Genomic DNA, 21,764 nt, shown 5'->3' with positions numbered 1-21,764 from the left:
GAATTTAATTTATGTTATATTTCTCATTCACATTGTCGGCTTAAATAACCGTTTTACAAACTATACATGGAGAGTTTAAGAGTGATTAACGGGATTACAAAATCACAGAGATTACAAAATATGTACTGAGAAGGCAAAAGTATATTTTTTCGTAAGGGAAGAAATCTCAACACTCCCCCTCAAGTTAGTGCATAGATATCGCTCATGCCCAACTTGTAAAGACAATTGTTAAAAGCTCGGTAAAACACTGCCTTGGTCAGCACATCAGCAAGCTGATCTTGAGACCGAACATGAGGGACTTTAATGATTCTTCCTTCTAGAATTTCCATGATAAAGTGCCTATCAACTTCAACGTGTTTAGTTCTATCATGTTGGAAAGGGTTGTGGGCAATATCACATGTTGCCTTACTATCACAATAAAATTTCAAAGGACTTGTCTGCTCAATGTGTAGTTCTTGTATGAGATTTTTGATTTATAACAATTCACATATTACCTTGGCTATTCCCCTGTATTTGATTTCAACTGGTGATCTAGCCACCACCTCGTGTTCTTTACTTCTCCAAGTGACCAAATTTCCACCTACAAATGTAAAGTATCAAGATGTAAATCGTCGATCCTCAATTGACCCAGCCCAATCAGCATCGGTATAACCTTTGATTTTCAAGTCGCCTCCCTTTTTAAATAAAATTCCTTTCCCTGGAGATGATTTCAAGTAACGTAGGATACGGTTGACGGTATTCATATGTTCTTCACTTGGGGAGTGCATAAATTGACTAACCACACTTAATACATGAGCTAAATCTGGTCTGGTATGTGCAAAATACATCAACCTCCTGACTAGTCTTTGGTAACGTTCCTTGTTTGCAGGGACTTGATTTGAATGTGTTCACAGTTTAGATTTTCTTCCATGGGAGTATTGACTGGACTATATGTTGTCATACCAGTTTCCTTCAACAAGTCCAAAACATATTTTCATTGAGAAAGAAAAATTCATTCCTTCGATCTTGACACTTCAATACCAAGAAAATATTTTTCATAACCAAGATCTTTCATTTCAAACTCTTTGGCAAGATGACTTTGCAATGCCTTCTTTTCTTCTGGATCATTCCCAGTTACTATCATATCATCAGCATACACATTAAGAGTTGTGATTGCCTCCTTGTTAGATTTCCAGAAGAGAGTATGATCTGAGTTGTTTTGCTTGTATCTGATAGATTTAATAAAATTGGTGAACCTTCAGTAAGAGTTGTGATTGCCTTCTTGTTAAATTTCAAGAAGATAGTATGATCTGAGTTGCTTTGCTTGCATCCAATAGATTTTATAAAATTGGTGAACCTTCCAAACCACGCCCTCGGGGAATGTTTTAAACCATAAAAGGATTTCCTCAGTTTATATACTTGTTTGTATCCTTTGGTTTACATAATACATCCAGGAGGTAATTCCATATATTCTTCTTCTTGGAGATCTCCATGCAAAAATGCATTTTTAACATCAAACTGATATAAGGGCCGGTCAATATTCACAGCCAGAGATAGTAAAATCCGAATAATATTGATTTTGGCCATTGGTGCGAATGTCTCCATGTAATCGATCCCGTAGGTTTGAGTATATTATTTGGCGACAAACCTTGCTTTGAACCTTTCAATGGTGTCATCGGCTTGATATTTAATGGAAAATACCCACCTGCATCCGACTGGTGTCTTTCATATAGGTAGGTCAACCACTTTCCATATTGAATTCTTTTGGAGGGACCTCATTTCTTCATTCATAGTTTCTTTCCACTTAGGATCTTTTAAGGCTTCTTGCACACTATTAGGAATAAATATAACAGATAATTGATTCACAAGTACTTCATTTACCTTTGACAATCTATGATAAGATACAAAATTATGCATGGGATACCGAGATTTAGAGATGAGAAGAGGTTCATAATTGACTTTAGGTTTTCCTCTTGTGGTTCGATGAGGTAGCACTCTTAGTTGAGTTTCGGAACTTACCTGAGGTTCAGACATGGACTTGGATTCAAAAACCAATTGATCCACTGGTACATTATGAAGGGGGGAAGATGTCAACTAAGACTCTGGTTGCATCACTTCCATCTGGTCTTGTCTGTCTCCATCCTGTGAATCATGCTCATTTGTATCATTTTGATGTTCACTACTGTAATTTGAATACTTACCACTTGTAATATCCAAGGTGTCCAAATAATGATTAAGGGTCTGCAATTCAATCCTGTTCTACGCTGTATTGAATATTTGGGAGTAGAATAATACATGTTATCTTCATGAAATACCACATCAAGAGTGACATACAATTTTCGAGAGGGAGGATGATAACAACGATAACCTTTATGATGTTGAGCATAACCAACAAAGACACACTTGAGAGCTCAGGGTTCCAATTTATTTCTCAATGGCTTATGGAGATGAACAAAGGCTACACACCCAAAAACTCTAGGTGGCAATTTGGCATAACAGGTGAACTTATGGTTTCATGAAGAACACTCAAGGGAGTCTGAAATTGTAACACACTCAAGGGTATTCGGTTGATAAGATAAGTTACAATTGTGATGATTTCATCCCAATAATTAGCCGACATATGAGCTTCAAACAAGGAAACACAAACAACCTCAAGAAGGTGGTAGATCTTTCGCATTGCAACCCCATTTTGTTGAGGGGTGTACGGACAAGTAGTTTGATGAGTAATACCATGATCATCTAGATGTTCTTTCAAACCTTGATTAACAAATTCTCCACCATTGTCACTGCAGAAAGTTTGTATTATAGAATGGTACGAAAAAGCTATCATTCTATGAAAATTTTTGAATAATGAACTAACTTCACTTTTTGATTTCATTAAGCCAATCCAAGTCATACGGGTGTGATCATCAGTAAAGGAAACAAACCACTGTTTATCACTAAGAGAGGCTATATTTGTTGGACCCCATACATCAGTGGATAATCATAAAGGGTGTTGGACTCCTATTCATGCTTATTTGAAATGGAATACGATGGCTTTTAGCCAATTCACATACCTCACATTTAAAATCTAAAACAAATAATCTAGCAAAGAGTTTTGGAAACAATTTCTTTAAATAACAAAAGGATGAGTGACCCAACCGCTTATGCCATAACCAAATCTTAGAATTTGCAAATTTATGCATGGAAAATGTTTGAGCTAACAGATGAGAACTCTTCGGCTTCAGATCAAGGTAATAGAGCTTCCCCCTTCTAGTACCATAACCAATTGTCATCCAAATTCGAATGTCCTTAAAAACACAACGATTAATACAATGCAGAGTTTGAGTTATTTGAGCTACTGATAACAAATTATGATTGAGGGTTGGAACAACTAATACAGAATCAAGACTTAAATTTTCAATGAGGGTGATGAACCTTCTCCAATAATGTGAGAGGGAATACCATTTGTTGTAGATAAGATATGTTGTTATGATGATTTCATAGTTTTAACATGATGATTGTCAAATGTCATATTATCAATAGCACCAGAATCAATTATCTATTCACTATTTCTACTAGGAATAGAAGTATTAAGAACCTTACCAAATATAACAATTAAAATTGATGCATCCTTCTGTTTTCAAAGAGCTTTGGTAGTATCCCACCATTCTGGATACCCAATAAGTTCATAATATCTTGATTTTGTATACCCATTCTCAGCACAGTGAGTACAAATACGATTTGGTTTTGATTCATTTGACATGATGCAAGAAGATCGATGATGATCACCCAAAAATACTGGTCCGGTTCGCTTCCTACCTCTGGGTTTACCCGATTTGGGTCTCTGATGCCGATCCGGTCCAAGAACTAGTCCGATCCGCTTTCTGTTCATTGGGTCGACCCAGTTTGGGTCTCTGATTCTGGTCCGGTCCGAGAATTGGTCTGGGCCGCTTTCTGTTCGCTGGGTTGTCCCGGTTTGGGTCTCTAATTTTGGGCCGGTCCGAGAAGTGGTCCGGTTCGGTCGACCCGATTTGGTCTTTTGATTGTGGTCCAGTCCGAGTTCGGGTCGACAGAAAAATAAAATGTGGGACCTAAGTTAAGTGGAATTTTTTTTCTCATACCTCTTCTTCTTCTTCAGCGAGACACTCTGGTGCGACTCCTCTCTCGCCAGGCTGGAGGCAATGTTCGGAAGGTCCGCCGTTCGTTGGCGATGGTTTGGGAGTCCTACCAGAGTTTAGCAGAGACTCTGGTGGTGGCCGTGAGGAGGCAGGCGCAGAGAAATTTTTCTCGTACTAGCATCTTCATCTTCGGTGATGGCAGTCTCTCTGGTTTTGCCGGCAAAGGTGTGGTTTGCTAGGAGGCCGAGTAATGGCTTACGGAAATTCCGCCGGTCTTCTCTGACGGTGGTTCTGTTCATGGCGATGACAGAGGAGACTCTCCTTTTTTGCTGGGCTGGTGATGCACTGTAAGGCCAAGTGGTGGTTCAACGGCGGTTTGGTGTTACGACGACAACCGAAGAAAATGCAAACAACGTCTTTTTCGTTCACGATGACTTCAGAGCAGACTTGCTTTGTTTTTTTTTTTTTTGGCAACAGAGTTGCTGCTTTGTTTTTAGGCTACGGGACAGAACTACTGCTTTGTTCTTCGGTGACGGGAGAAGGATTCTCCTGCTCCGATACCAACTCAAAAATAAGAATTCAATTTATGTTATATTTTTTATTCACATCTTCGGCTTAAATAACCCTTTTACAAACTATACACGGAGAGTTTAAGAGTGATTAACGTATGTATTGAGAATGCAAGAATATATTTCTTCGTAAGCGAAGAAATATAAACAGACAATATGCCACGAATAGGGACAACTTGAGAGGAAGAGACGGAGGAAGGGTTCGTGAGAGGAAGAAACGAAAGAAAGGCTAAAAAGCGAAAGATGGGGTCGGAATTCCAAAACCCTGAAATTAAAAGAAGACCATTGATCACCCTTTCAAACGGTCTTTGTCCCATTTTCGTATCTTTGGCACCTTACCTTATCAATCCTTATATATATATATATACACACACACACGAAGTACATATTATTTATTAAAAATTTAATTTTTTTCTCTCTATCAGACCTTAGCCTGTGGTGATACGCAGTTCGATACGGCTGATACGTCGGACGCCTGCCCTGGGCCTGCTCTGTTCAGCTGGTTTTCTCATTGCCTCTTTCCTTTCCCGGTTAGCTCTGGAAACAGTTAAGAAAACCTTTCTCCCCTCCAGAAAAGCGGCGTCTATTCTACTTTGCTCAAGCTCTACGCGTTTCATTTCCAGCGATCTGTCTTCCGCTTGATTTGTCCCTTCTCTCGTCTGCTGCAATCTCTGGTGAGTATTTTCTCTGATCAAATAGTTAGCTTTGATTTCACGTTCTTATAACTTCATCTTCTCTACATCGATGGCTGTTGGAGATTGGCTTTCAGAGTAATAAGAGTAAAATTTTTCTCTGAACCTTGGTTTATCCTGACCTGTATTTTATGAATCCAAACCACTTTCTATCTCTTTCTACTCCAGGGGCTTTCAGCGGTGGCAGCTGTCCTCTCTTGGTCACTTCTGCTTTTTCTGCCGTCGTTGACCCCTTAGAGATTCATCGAGGTGTGCATTTGTATTATTGACTCGATTTTTCCCTTGTGTGCTCGTTTAGGTGAAGTCTCTCTCTGCCGTTTCCCCAGGACACGAAGAGACTTTAAAGCTCTATTTGAATTCATTTTCACTGAGCTTATATAACAGTACACAAACTGACCACAGATGGAGAGATTTCTTAGACCACAACTTGACCAAATCATCATTTCTTAATTTTAGTTTAAGAATTAAAACCCGGGATAAAGTAATCCTAAAACTTTGACCAATTTAACTTGCAGCTCGTATTGTTTGTTGACCATAATTCATGAACCCAGTCACCATAGGGAACATATGGTGGATATCCATGAATAATTTGATGTTTCTTTCTCTTGCTTGAGAGAGGTTATGAACCTAGAATTTCATATTCTGTTACAGCGAAAGGAGTTGGAAAGAAGTTGTCAATAATAGAGAAACATGTAAAAGAAATTTCCATACAAGATTTAATAGTTGGTCCATTCTCATCCTTGGGAAACGTCCACCTTGTTGTGATAGGAATGAACAGGAACAAATAAGCTTTAGCTAATGTAATGAAGATACTAATGGTCGTGCCTAAAACCTGGATTTTTTTTTATATTATTATTTTTGTTGTTCTTTTACTTTTTTTTTTTTTAATGAAGTACATTCTTCTTTGCATTTATGTTTTTAGCTGTATGTTGTTCATGCCTATCACATTTTGGAACAACTTCAGGAAGGAAGCTGGATGGTGTACGCTCATATGCACTAGATTTTGGATCGTTCTTGCCAATTTGTCATATTTGCCAAATCATCCTTTTTTCTCCGGTGAGAGGCACTGCAGATATGGAAGAGATTGGGACAATGAGTCGTCGCCGTCGGGAGGAGCGTTACCCCAACACGCCTCATCTCCCTCCGCCAACTGCACTCGCTTCTGAGTCCTACTTCCGACACCCACTGGTGCGAAGATAGGGCCAGAAACGGCGACAGTCTCCAAGACAACGAAGCCTGCCATCTTCTCCAGCACCGTCAAGGAGAACTTCGATCTCAACCATGCCGTGATGGAGGAAGAGGGACGTTGGTCGATGGCGAAAGGAAAAGAAGTCAGAGAAGAAAGGGAAACAAAGAGAATCGTGGATATTCGGCGACTCAGAAATTATCTTGGAGATGAAGCTAGGCAGACTCGGAATGGCTCTTCGATTAACCTCCAGAAATGGAAATCTATGATCCTTCATCTCAATTCCTCTGGCCGCGGTCCCTAACTTCGCCCGCTGCTTCGAGGACAAAGATTCGGCGAGAGAGCCACGACTCCGGGAGATCAGAGTGGGGGAAATCTCTTTCTCCCTCTCGGTGTTTCGAAAAAAGGGTGTACGGGAACGTAAAATTGTTCAAAGCCGAGGGCAGTTAATAATGGCCTGGATTTATCTCCAAGAAATTTTCGGAAACACGCCCTGCTGGAAACCTATGTGAGAGGAAATCCTAAAAATGGGAGGGATATACACTGGGCAATCTCTGAAAACTGGCAGACGCCTTTCTATCATCCGCCCTGCTCCACTCGGGAAAGACCCATTGCATTACCCTCCTCTACCAAAACCCCCCCAAAAAATCGATTCCAGATGCACTTCGTCTCCCCCCCAGAAAGGCATAACCAACACCCAAAATCCTTCCCTCCGCTTACCGCCAGACCTTCTCTCGGCAGGCAAAAGGGAGATGGAATCAGCATTCATAGTAGAAACCAAGTTCGAAGCCTGGACGGTTGACTATCTTGCAACATGGCTCCGGGACAAGCTACAGTCTGATTCCCTACTCAAAACGTCTTGGTTAGGCTCTTGTAGATGGTTGGTTTCCCTCAACTCAAGGGAGGAGGTAGCGACAACCCTAGAAGCCGAAGTCTGGGAGAATGAGTCGGAGGTGGAAGTCATGAAATGGGAAGAGACCGAGCTATGTTGTCCTCTTGGTCAGTGGATCTCTGTCAAGGGGCTGCCGATTGAGCTCTGGTCGAAGGAGGTTTTGCACCGAATTTTTGAGTTGTTCGGGCAAACAAGCAGAAGACACAGCTGAGTGACGTAACATAGATGATGCAATGGCTTTCGTTGCTCCATCTTCCAGGTGGTCTGAAAATCTATTTTTGGAGCTTATTTGAGCGAAAATTTCATCTGGCTCGAAGTCCCGTTCGGCCGAAGCGTCGCCGGACACGAAGGGGATTGACAAAACAAGATCAAGGGACTGACGGAATAGTCCAAACATCCACAAGAGAGAGCGTAGCTCTCTGGTTTCACAGCGAAACGAAACACACGACGAAATCCAGAATTCTGTCCGTTGGAGATTTTCCCCCTTTCATTAAGTATATATCCTTTAGGTTTTCCTGTTACAAAATGGCCCATGGGCCCAAGACAATACCCCCTCATCCCATTAAGCCTAATCAAATAACCCTATATACATATCCCAAATTATACAACAATTATGAATATAAATTACATTGAATATACATTTTAACATATCGTAACATCCCCCCTCAAATTGATGATGGTGAGTCAACCAGCAACAATTTGCCAACCAAAAAATTATGTCGGGATTGAGACAATGCTTTGGTGAAGACATCGGCCACTTGAAGATCCGAAGAAATGTATGGTAGAGATATTACCCGGCGCTCCAAAGTATCACGGATGGAGTGACAATCAACCTCAATATGCTTGGTACGCTCATGAAAAACCGGATTGGCTGCAATCTGTATAGCACTTGTATTATCTGCATGAAGCGGTGTAGAGGAGGGCTGAGAAAACTGGAGCTCAGCAAGAAGACCACGGAGCCAAATAACTTCCGAACACGCAGTAGACATAGCACGATACTCGGCCTCGGTAGATGACTTGGACACTCGATCTTGTTTCTTACATTTCCAAGAAATTAGTGCATCGCCTAAAAACATACACCAGCCTGTAGTAGATCGACGGGTATCGGGGCACCCTGCCCAATCAGCATCACTGTAGGCAACCAGATGTAGCGCAGAGCCAGTAGGAAAGAATAAACCACGAGCAGGGGAGCCGCGCAGATAGCGGATGATGCGCTGAACGGCCGCAAGATGAAGGTGTCGAGGAGATGCCATAAACTGACTGACCTTATGAACAACATAGGAAATGTCCGGGCGAGTAGTAGTCAAGTAGATGAGACTCCCGACTAGTCGTCGATAGATAGTCGGATCATCAAGGAGAGTCCCTTCATCTTTCCGATATTTGACATTGACCTCCATAGGGGTAGCCACCGAAGATGTGTCCTCCAACCCAGCGAGTGTGATAAGATCTTGAATATACTTATGTTGGTTTAAGAAAATACCTTTAAGTGTGTGATGGACCTCCAACCCTAAGAAGTAGGTGAGGCGTCCAAGATCCTTCATATGAAAAGTGGCATGCAACACCTTCTGAAGCGTGGGAATCAGTCCAGAGTCAGTGCCAGTAATGATAATGTCATCCACATAAACCAAGAGAATGACCATGCCTGCAACAGACTTATGATAAAAGAGGGAGGAATCATACTGACTCTGGGTAAACCGGTGGAGAATAAGAGTGCTACGGAATTTCTCAAACCAAGCCCGGGGGGCTTGTTTAAGCCCATACAAAGGACGTCGTAGCTTGCAGACGTGATCGGGAGAGGATGTAGACATACCCGAGGGAAGCTTCATATAGACATCTTCTTGCAGATCACCGTGGAGAAAAGCATTCTTCACATCCATCTGATGCAATAGCCAAGATTGAGAGGCTGCAATGGCTAAGATAGTACGGACTGTGGTCATCTTGGCAACTGGGGCAAAAGTTTCCTCATAATCAATCCCATATTCCTACCTGTTCCCCAGGGCCACAAGGCGGGCTTTGTACCGATCCAATGATCCATCGGAACACAGGTTGACAGAGAAGACCCACTTACTTCCAAGAGGCCGAATAGTGGGAGGGCAAGCCACAATGTCCCAAGTGTGATTCTCCTCTAGCGCTTGTAGTTCAGTTTGGATGGCCTTTTGCCAACACGCATGTGCTATGACCTGTTTATATCCAGAAGGAATGGAAATAGAAGACAAAGTAGCTACCAGAGATACAGGGGAGGGAAAACCATACCGGTCAGGAGGGTGAGAACTACGTGTGGATCGATGAAGATGGAGGGGAGCAGAAGTAGAGGGAGGATCAGGAGCAAGCGCTAGGTCAGAAGGGGAAGAGGGCAGCGAAGCAGTGGATTGAGGCTCATCAAAGCTCGGCAAACTAGACAAAGAGGTAGACAGAAGTGTAACTTGAGATGGAAAGAAATATTGGTTTTCAAAGAAGACCACATTCCGAGAAACACGGACTCGACGTGCCTGAGGATCATAGCAAACATAGCCCTTTTGAACACCGGCATACCCAAGAAATGCACACATAACGGATTGAGCTGTAAGTTTATGTCGTTCATGATCAGGTAAATGCACAAAACAAACACAACCGAACGTCCGAAGAGCTGTGTAGGACGGAGAATAACCGAATAATTTAACAAAGGGAGAGACATGATGCAAGACAGGCGAGGGCAGGCGGTTAATTAAATGGACGGAGGTAGAGAGAGCTTCACACCAAAACCTAGGAGGAACGGATGATTCAATGAGAAGGGTGCGGACCATATCAAGAAGGTGACGATTTTTGCGCTCAGCAACACCATTTTGTTGGGGTGTCGAGGGACAAGAACGTTGAGAGATAATGCCTTTGTTTTGAAGAAATTCTTGAAATTCTGCCGACATGTACTCGCCCCCAGAGTCAAAGCGGAGTACTTTAAGGTGAGCGGAGAACTGGGTTTCAATGAGTGCAAGAAACCTCTTAAAAACGACAAAAACGTCAGACTTAGCTCGTAGGAAGTAGACCCAGGTAAATCGACTAAAGTCATCAATAAAGGTGACAAAGTACTTAAAGCGTGCATGCGAGATAACAGGAGCAATTCCCCAAACATCACTATGAATAAGGTCAAAGCAGTGGGAAGCATGCGAGGCATGATGCGAAAATGATAGAGTTTTACTTTTGCCAAGTTTACATGATGAACAGTCAAATGACGTGTCACGAGACATACAATCTTAATTGCCTAATAAACCTAATTTAAATAATGTACGAAGTACAGCCGAGTTTGGGTGGCCTACACGTCTATGCCACAACTTAGGGCCAAATCCAACAACATTACAAGCAAAAGAAAGTACAGGAGAATGTGGAATAACAGTGGATAGAAAGACTTTAAGTGGAAATAGCCTGCCCACTTTAGGCCCCTTCGCGATCACCTTCCCCGACGCTTGATCCTGCACAACACAGCCAAAGCGAGAAAACTGAACATTACAGTTTTTATCAACCAATTGACCAACAGACAAAAGGTTTGTCGACAGGTCAAGAGACACAAAGACATCAGCTAAAGATGGAGAGAGATCACCAACAGCACTGATAGGCAGAGTGCTGCCATCAGCAGTGTTGATGTGCAGATTGCCATCATACTTTCGGACATTCGAAAGAGATACCACATTGTTGGTCATGTGGTTAGAGGCACCAGAATCAAAATACCATGGGTGAGTAGAAAAGTTCTGTTTACCTGAGATACCAAAAGTAGAAAAGGCAGAAATGATCATCTGTTGTACCATTTCAGGAGTGAGAGTGGTGGAACTGGTAGGTGCTGGTGGAACAGGAATGATAGGGACTGAAACAGCAGGTGGCAATGTGGTAGAACTAGATGTACCAATGGATGCATGATAAGCTGTAGGCTTCCTCCGTGGAGGTCGTGTAGGGCAAACAGTGATGTGATGACCCGGCTTCTTACAGTAGCTACAGAATAGAACCGACTTCTTGGAGCAGTCCCGAACAAAGTGACCATAAGCCTTGCAGTGGAAGCACTGAACAGAACTGGTGTCCCAACCCTGAGGCCTTCCTTGTACTACATAAGCTACAGGAGCCGAGAGATCATCCTGAACGCGAGGTGTCATGCTAGCCTGAGTAGTAAGGCGCTGCTCCTTCCGGAGAAGTTCACTCAAACAGGCATCTAGGGACGGCACCGGATGACGATTCATCAGATGTGATCGAGCAATCTCAAACTCGGGACGAAGCTTCATCAAGAATTGATCCCATATACTGGTGTTATGGACAACTTGCACAGCAGAGAGAGCAGCAGCAGGGACATCCTCGTAAACAATGTCAGTGTAGTCAGCCCATAGATTTTGGAAGCCCGAGAAATATTCTTCAATCGAACGACTGCCTTGGGTGAAATTTGCAAGTTCATATTCAACTTGAAATCGACGGGCCGTGCTGGTTTGACGATAAACTTTGTGGAGGTAATTCCACATATCGGCGGCAGTTTTGTAGGGCCTCAGATTTGGGACTAGGTGAGGCTCAAGAGATCCAAGTATCCAAGTCATGACTCTAGCATCCATGATGATCCATTTTGACAATGCGTCAGCATCACCAGGGGCCGGATCACACCCATCAATATGACCCCATAAACCTCTTCCCTGAACAAATAACCGGAACTGAAATTCCCAAGTACCGTAGTTCTTGCCCGTGAACCGAATAGGAACGAAATTGGACTTATCTGCTGACATGATAAAATTGAATCTAGCAAAATTCCTGATGCACCCCCGCAAGATAAAAAATTCCAAATAAACCCTCACTTTTCAGAAATTGCAAATAGACCCCTACACTTACAGACATCCAAGAGTTGCCCCCCAGGTTAACAGAAATTCGAATTAGACACCCAAACTTTCAGAAATTCGAAAAGCACCCTCGTACTTTCAGAAATGCCAGAATGGCCCCCCAAGCTTTCAGAAATTGCAAAGCGGCCCCCAAACTTTCATAAATTTCAAAGCGGCCCCCAAACGTGCATATATTTCATAGCGGCCCCCAATCTTTCAGAAATTGTAAAGCGGCCCCCAATCGTTCAGAAAGTGCAAAGCGGCCCCCAAAGATTTTTAAATTGCAAAATGACCATATGCCAATTAATCACCCGAAACGAACGCGCGGGAGAAATTTTTTTTACCTTCGTTCCCCCTTCCGGCGAGTTTCTGCCGAGAACCTCCGTCCCGCTGTAGCTTCTCCGGCAACGAAACCACCGATGGAGCTTTTCTGACGACGGAACCACAACGTTTCCGAGCTCGGAAAATACTTTCCGACAACCCCTTTTGTTTCCCCTTCCGGCGAGAGCCTCTACGGGTCGTTTCCCCTTCCGGCGAGAACCCCCTTTCCGGTAACGGAACCCCCGTAACTCGTCCGGCAACGAAACCACCCCACAAGTATTTCTAACAGCGCCCGAAATCAATGCCGAAAGTGAACAGAAAAAAAATTGGTCGGACAACACAGGTCGTTGGACGAGAAATACGTCGGGGTTACTCTTCAGAGCTCTGATACCATGACAAAACAAGATCAAGGGACTGACGGAACAGTCCAAACATCCACAAGAGAGAGCGTAGCTCTCTGGTTTCACAACGAAACGAAACACACGACGAAATCCAGAATTCTGTCCGTTGGAGATTTTCCCCCTTTCATTAAGTATATATCCTTTAGGTTTTCCTGTTACAAAATGGCCCATGGGCCCAAGACAATACCCCCTCATCCCATTAAGCCTAATCAAATAACCCTATATACATATCCCAAATTATACAACAATTATGAATATAAATTACATTGAATATACATTTTAACATATCGTAACAGGGATGACCTCTCGCCGAGTCCGAATCATCTCCCAACTGGGTCAACTCAGACATTAATCCATCGTGCTTAGACGACTCCACCTCACTACCGAGTTCTGAGTTAGACTCGTTTACAAATTTCAACGCCTTGGGGAGTGTTTCAAGATTCAATCTGTCAGATGATGTCTCGATTTTCGAAGAGATGTCACCAATTTCAAATTTAAATGGCAAATCCCGAGAAGAATCCCGAGGTATGCCAGCTGGTTCCCCCCAAATTTCAAATTCAAAAGGTGAATCCCGAGGAGAATCCCAAGGTACGCCAGTTGGTTTCCCCCTAATTTCAAATAAAAAAGGAGAATCCCAAGGTACGCCAAGTTCCCCATTAATCTCAAATTCAAAAGGTGAATCCCGAGGTGGATTAGCTAGCTTCCTGATGGCCAAAATGAAGATTGCTTTTCCTGATATTTCAAAGGCCGCTCACTTCTCGAGGCAAAGCTCAAAATCCGTGTCAGGAATAACATTTTTCCCTCCCGTTTTTTCGTCGGATGCCCTCCAAAATTTTACCTTCCCAAATCCCGATGCCCTTATCCCCTCCCACGTCTTCCCCTCACCCTATGTCCTCTCCCATCTTTTTGTCAGATATCACCCCAAAATCTTCTTTTTCAACCCCCGAAATCCCATCTTCCCACACTTCCTTTTCAACTTCTCCCGTCTTTTTGTCAGAAATCTCCCAAAAATTTACTTTTTCAACTCCCGAAATCCTATCTTCCCACACGTCCCCTCCAACTTCTCCACCTTCCCACACGTCTTCGCCAAACCCAAAATCCCCAAACCCCGAAATCCCTACCTCCCCGAAATCACCCTCTCGCATCTCAAACCTGACCAACCCCCTCTTTCGAAAAAACCTCCCCTCCCACTCATTTCCCTCCTCGTCCCAAGAGTCCTCTTGGAGCCCGAAATCCAGAGACCTGCAAACCACTGATTTCAAGCGGATTATAGGCTTCGAGAAATCATTTTTTTCCCCCACGACTTTCGGGGTAAATTATTTTCCCTCGCTTCTCCCCAAAATCTTGCTCAACCAAGTCTACCATAATTCCCATTCCGATACCCAGTGTTCTTCCAGAAACCTTTCCCCTCTCCCCAAAAGATCAGAACCATCAGCACCTCCCATCTCGTCCCTCCATTCATCTATGGAACCCGAAATTCCTGAACAGGCAGCATCCCCCCTGTCATCGCTACATATCAAAGAAGACAGCGACACCTGGAGACAGAGATCAAAAAAGAAAGTAAGTCCTTGGCCATCCCCCCAATGCCTGAGAGACATGACAGTCCTCAGCTCCCACCTCCCTCACCCGGTAGACCTGATTGTCTGGTGGAAGAACTCCAGGTCGAGCGACACAAATATGACGACGAAACATGGGAACAAATGATGAGTCTCGCGCGTCTTTTGGGAGCAGTTTACATAGGTCAGTTGCCTGAAGACAACACCTTGTCAGGAGTTCAAGCATTCAATTCCAGATGATTGTGTTATCTTGGAATGCAAGGGGTATTGGTGGCTTTTGGAAGAAGGAAATGGTTTCAAATTTTCTCTCCCAGTTCAAACCCTCTGTGGTTATTTTACAAGAGACAAAAGGTCAGGAGATGTCTAATCCTATCGTTAAGGAAATATGGTCGAATCCTTCAATTAAATTGGCGGTTGTTAATGCAGTAGGTCATTCCGGGGGCATCCTTGTTGCCTGGGACTCTTCTCTTTTGGACTCCCTCCATGTGGTTGAAGGTCGTTTCTCCCTGGGCATCCAGTTTAGGGATTTCACCTCCGGTAGGATGTGGTGTGTAGGGGGAGTGTACGGCCCAACCAGATATCGAGAGAGGACCCTCTTTTGGGAAGAATTATGTGAGCTATATCAATCTTGGAGGCTCCCATGGATTTTTGTAGGTGATTTCAATGCAAGCCGGTACTGTAATGAGAAGAAACCCCCGGCAACCCGTATATCTGCTTCTATGAGGGGTTTCTCAGATTTCATTGGCAGCTGCGGTTTGGATGAGATCTCATTATCCGAGAAAAATTACACATGGTCGAATAGTCAACAACAACCGATTTTATCAAAGCTGGATCGTTTCCTGGCATGCCCTGATTGGTTGTAGCTTTTTGGAAATGTTTCGGGTCATGTTCTCAACAAGGTGGGTCAGATCACTGGCCAATCATGGTAACTACTTCTTTTGAGAAATGGGGACCTTCTTCTTTCAGGTTTGAGAACTCATGGCTGTCTGCGAAAATTTTTGCTACCCTTATTGATGGATGGTGGTCAGAAGACCCATGTTTGGGCTGACGAGAATGGCCCTTCCCTCTGAAGCTTCGATTCTTAAAAGGCAAAATCAAGGAATGGGCCACCTGCCACTGTACCACGTTGGCTGCTGAAAAGTCCTCTCTTCTTGCTCAGATTGCGGATTTGGACCTTGTCGAGTAACAAAGGTAATTGACTTCGGAGGAATATTCCTCCCGAGTCTCTCTCAACTCTAACCTCTAACCTCAATTCTATCCTTCATCAAGAGAAAATCTGATGGAAGCAACGTGCTAGATTTAAATGGCTGAAGGAAGGAGATACCAATACAAAATTCTTTCATGTCATGGCTTTGGCGAAGCGTAGGTCCAATTGAATTACCTCATTATGTATTAATAATGAGGTAACGTTGTGTTGGACCGCGATTACTAACGTCGTGTCAGACCTATATTCGGAGGAATCCTTCAATAGGCCTAAATTGTAGCACATTAGATTCTCTCAGTTATCTCCAGCTGTCTCTTCTCTATTAGAGCTTCCTTTCTCGGCTGGGGAAATCGAGCACGTTGTTCTAGGCATGGAAAGCGATAGAGCACCGGGCCCTGATTGCTTCAATGGAGATTTTCTAAAAAGATTCAGGCCCCGGTTCAAGGAGGACATCTCATAAATGATTCATGAATTTTTCAAAAATGGGGTCATGGAGAGGAAAATTCCTCTCTAAAGTTGGTAAGTTGGTTCTCATAAAATCCTACCTTCAAGGAATCCTCGGCTACTTTTTGTCAATGTTATGGTGCCCCGCCTCTATTAGAGATAGAATTGAGTTTGTCAAAAGAAGATTTCTTTGGGGAGGACCAAATGGTGAGAAAAAGTATCACTTAGTAAAAAGGGAAGAGGTCTGCAAGCTAAAATTCCTTGGCGGACTGGGTACCCGAGACATTGCCACTACAAATTCTGCACTTTTCCTTAAATGGATCTAGAAATTCAATCTTTTCCCTGATCTAATTTGGAGAGCTCTAGTTGCTGCCAAAGCCAACAAACATTTGGGTTGGTGGACTGTGGGGGGAAGATACTACTGTCTGTCCCCAACCTGGAAAAAAATAGTCTTGCTACTCCCAAATTTCAAGAAAGTTGCTAAGTGCTACGTTGGCAATGGGACCTCCACAAAATTTTGGTCCAATTGGTGGACTGGCCAATCCAGCCTCAGCATTAGCTATGAGTCTATCTCAAAATTTTGGTCTGATTGGTGGGCTGGTCAATCCTGGCTAGAAATATTGATGCCTCTATCTCAGATCTTTGGTTTGCAGCAAGGGGTTGGAATTTGAACCTCAGAAGAGACCTCTCAGATTTTGAAGCCATTCTGGCATCTAATCTCCTCTCGATACATTGATCTGGACACCTTGTACAAAAGGTACTTTCTCAACTGCTTCAGCCTACAATTTCCTCAGTAACCCCACCTCAAAACAGCCTAACCACTCTACGGCCTCCACTGTGAACCTCCTTGCTCCCCCTTGCGCAAATTTTTTTAATCTGGCGCGCTTGCTGAAATAAAATCCTCGCATCATTTTCTTTAATTTGGCGGGGAACCGCTGTCCCCGATCCTTATTGCCCTTTTTTCCAAAATGCCCCAGAAACGCCCAATCACATACTTTTATCCAGTCATTATGCCTATACTATTTGGACCAACCTTTTAAATAAATTTGGTTCCAGTATTGCGCTGCATAAAATCTCCCATCCACTATCCTTTCAATCACTGGTGCTAGTCTCCCAAAACTTGGAAAAATGCTTCTCTCATACTGCATTGGGCACATAATATGGGGATTATGGAAAGAAAGAAACAAGAGAAAATTCGAATTTAAATCTTCCCCCACTGAAATTTTGTCTGATAACATTACGGGCCAAGTTTCTATCTGGCTCCTAACCCAAAAAATTTCAGAAACTTCAGCAGTTCCTATCTCAGAGGAAATTGGTAGCTAGTTGTTGGGCTATCTCAGCCTGCCCGTCCCCCGATTATGGCTATCTGCGCCCCCACCCCCCTTCAGGCCATTTCAAGCTAAATTTTGATGGAAGCGCTCTTGGCTGCCATGGTCCTATGGGTTATGGAGGGGTTATTCACGATGCAAACGGTTATCTCCTTTTCTCCTTCACAGGCCCACTTGAAATCTCTGACTCCACAACAGTAGAACTCTCTGGCTTGCTGAACAGAATCAAAGTATTTACTAGCGGGCTCGTGGGCCCCCTTTGCATCGAAGGGGACTCGAAGACTGTCATTGATTGGTGTGCAACATTTATCTGACCTCCATGGCGTCATTGGGATATGTATTCAGAAATCTGTAATTTAATTTTTTCTTTAAATTATAATTGGAAACACATTCCTAGCTCTGCCAATCATTTGGCAGACATTGAGGCTAAGATGGATATTTCACTCCAACACCTTGTCGTGGAGGAAGGCCCTCCTAGCTAGGTTTGTTTGTACTCTTCACTTTCTTTAATAGTTTATACACCTTATTTAAAAAAAAAAGGAAGTTTCATCTTTCCTAATTGATAACTAGAAGTAGCTCTTCACAATATTAGTAGTGCTGATGGTTCTCTAAGTGGGGTTGTTTAATTAAGATTCATTGCTTAGTTTTTTTAATTTTTAAAGAGGCGAATTTTATTCAAAGCTGAGGCTAGATAACAAAGTCACAAAGTACAAGCTAGAGGGGGTTCTGTTACAATTAGGGATTCAATGGTAACCCTCTGTTTGGCCGACGAGTCAGCCAAATGATTGGCTGGTCTGTGAACATCGTTCCAGAAAAACTCATTTGGATGCATATTTTAGAATATCATGTTTTTAAAAGGCCTCTCTCTCTCCCTGTCAATCTGCTTTTTTCTTTGAATGGTTACATACACTCTCTAAATCTCTCAGGATTTTCAACTAAAAAGTCATGGAAGATGTTTGATTGTCAACACCTTCAAAAAATATTATTGCTCCATGTTATTTTTTATTAGCTATGTCGATATTATTATAGTGAATCAAACATTGGTTGAGCCATTCTTATTGTTTTTCTTAACAATTGTCCTATAGTGTAGTTGAGACCGCATCACTCAAGATGGTTTTACCAAAATATGAGACAAGCTAGATAAGTTAAATAAATTTGATAAATCACATTGTAATTTGAGAGGAATCACTGGATCAGATATCTTTTCAGAGAATAATTTTCTCTTGCTATTAGTGTATGTACCAAAAAGCATTAAATATTTTATGTTCCTATATTTTAGTTCAGTCAGTTAATTTTGAAGTAAAAGGTTTCTTACTTTTTATTTGATCCCCTTGGAGAGAACCAGGGACTGTTGTTTGTAAAGATCTTCTCTGTCAATCCACTGTAGAAAATATAGTGCATGATTGCAACTTCTTTGATTTTCAGAATTTTTAATTTCACGGATATTGAAACGGACAGGATTATGAAGTTTTTTGCTCTTTTGATATTTCTTGATTCTATGTTTGACTCTTGAGTTTTTATTATCAGAAAGTAATACTCCCTCTTCAATTTAAGGTGGTCATCTGCACATTGAAGAAGAAGACAGAAATCTCTTGACCTCAAAGCCCTAATTGAAGATTACTCCCTGTTCTTTGACAACTTGGTTGAGCTTATCCCTGCAAAATTCTTCCTTCCTACTGAGGACAAAGAGTAAGTATGGTGTCAAGGCTTGAGCAAAGCTGCCAAAGCATCAGCTAAAAAGGAATCTCGTGAGAACACGAAAAAAGCTTGGCGAGCCCATCTTGATCCTGAAAAATCTGCTACAACTCTGGAATTGCTCAAGAAAAGAGTCAGAGATGACGAGAGGAAAAGTTGGCCGATGATGCGCTTAAGAATGATGAGAATGTTGAACACCCATTATACAAGACTCACTCTCTAACATATGAAGCACTCAGGGGATTCCACCAAAAATTGAAAGAGCTCAGTGAGGGATGGACTGCCAAAGCCGAGAACAAAGACAAGGTTGAGAAGAAGAGAAATATGGACAAAGGTAAGTGTGAGCATGATGAGTTGGTAGATGAGATACCGAAACCCAAAAATCCAGTAAATTTGTCAAAGAAAAAGGGAAATGAAATCCCTGCAAGTCTTGAGTTTGGTGTGGTGAAGATAGGGAGTGAAGATGAATCAAAGAAGAGAGAGGAAGCTTTCGAAGACGAAGAACCTTGAGGAGGCAAAAGAGGATGAGAAGAGAGGGGAAGTAAGAAAGAAGCGTTATTGGAAACCAGCTACGAGTGGGGCTATAGGGTCAAGGTACATGATGATCCAAAATTGATTAAGCAGAGTCTAAAGAAGGAAAAGAAGAAGCTGGAGAAAAGTGCTGAGAAGTGGAAGGTAAAAGATAGAGAACGTGCAGAAGCAAAAGGAGGAGAAACAACAGACTATGAAAGAGCATATAGCCGAGAGGCTTCATGAGAAGAAAATGCGAAGATTGCAATGAGACAGAATAAAGTCATGTGGCCGGGATTTGAAGGTCGTAAAGACGGATTCATCAATGATTCACAAGGTGCTTTTCCCCACTAAACATGTTTACCCTTTTTATCGTTGATTACCAAGAAGTCAATACTCTGCTGTCAGAATCACATATTGTCGTTTTTTTTTTACCTAATTGATGTGGTTATCAATGATCCAAGTTTAACATATCAATTGCAATTCAATGGACAAACACAAGACTCTTTGGTTAGGCTGCTTCTTTGCTCTCTCATGAAGAATTCAACCCTCTGAAGTGAAATGTATCTTTGACGTTCCTGGTCAATTAACCACTAAAGTTGGCCTGTTAAAACCATGCGCATATGATAGTTGCCTAGAATACAGTTATTGTTTGTTATTTTTTTCTTCCTCAACTGTACAAATAAACGGCTCTAAACCCAGTAATTCTTTGCTTGCTTACTGGCTGGTCCTAGTCTGGGCATTTTCTAAGGAGATGATCACTTACTTCAGCCTGGTTAACATTAATTGGATTCTGGTTGACTATTTTTCTTGGTGATAGCCTTTTTTTCGTTTTTTTTGTTTTTTGTTTTTTTGTTTTTTTGTTTTTTTGTTTTTTTAATGTAAGATCATTACACCATACTCTCTTGAGACATGAACCTAAAGCTCTCACGTTACAAAAAGTAACCTAGACCAGGATATGTCCATGGCTCACCAAACCATGTGAGATTCCCCTAACCTTTTTTGACAAGCTACTTAGAGCAGTTGGTTTTTGCAGGCTCAGATTTTGTGATAGGTGTTCAGGTTCTAAAACCGATCTGTGCTCAGTCTTTAACTTCTTCATGAAAGGTAAGATAATTTTCATTCATTTCCCACTTTTACCAAAGTAGCTTGCTCAAGTGATAAAGTAGCTCTTACATAATCACAAAATCTCACAATTAATAGCAAAAAGTTAAACTTGGCGAAGACTACTAAGTACCCCTTGCATTTGTCGCACGTATTGCTCTTTTGCCACCATTACATTTATCTTTTGATTCACCTGAGATCCTCCATTGACCTTCTTCTACCTCAGAAATATTAACCTTTTCCATTTCAGTCCGACTGTCATCTAAAATAAGGTCATGCATGGCGAAGGAGTCCCTTCACATTCTTATATATACCTAAGTAAAACTCTAATGGCTGCATTCCTTCGAAGTATCTCTCTTCCTCTGCTGCTTTCTTCTTTGTTAATCTTTATTAGCATACGTTTTAGCCTGATCCCCAAAATGTCTTCTGATTTTAAGAGAACAGTCACAGACGAGTTTATAGCACTGCTGTGAAGCATCGAAGAAGAGGAGGTCAACTAAATCCTAGACGAACATGGGAGGTTGGGGGCTGTAAGTCCAGTGGCCAATCTGGAACAGAATGACAATGAATTGTAAGTGACAAGAGCGGCATTGTTGCCGGCAGGATAGGAAGTGGAGGCCGGAATCCGAGTAGCCAGTGCGACAGGAGGGAGAGTAGACAAGGTAACTGCTTCGTTTGAGCTACAAATATATGGGTAGGAACTCTTGAGAGCCAGATACCTCACAGATATGCCACCATGACCATAGAACTAATTGAATAAGTGATTCGCTTTGCCCAACATTAGTTTCTAGAGAAGTTTTCCCATTGTTGCAGTACTTCTATAATCCTGGGCGTAGATACAGATTCTGGTCAAGAAGAGAAGTGGTGGAAGTTTATAGAAACCAGCCGAGAACTGGGTTTTTGTAGAGCCATGAAAAGGCTCTCCATCACCTCATCTGATTACATAGAAAGAGACCTATGAAGAGT

General features: G+C 42.3%; 1 pseudogene; it reads left to right on the top strand.

Moving 5' to 3' along the window:
- The first annotated feature begins 14,749 nt into the window (after positions 1-14,749).
- LOC137937366 (uncharacterized) lies at positions 14,750-21,764 on the top strand (annotated as a pseudogene).

The sequence above is a fragment of the Aristolochia californica genome, unplaced genomic scaffold (assembly GCF_029961685.1).
Source record: "Aristolochia californica isolate CCGP_79_NKW_82.1479 unplaced genomic scaffold, dmAriCali1.0.hap1 SCAF_7, whole genome shotgun sequence".
NCBI lineage: Eukaryota > Viridiplantae > Streptophyta > Magnoliopsida > Piperales > Aristolochiaceae > Aristolochia > Aristolochia californica.
This window is presented reverse-complemented; position numbering and strand designations above follow the sequence as displayed.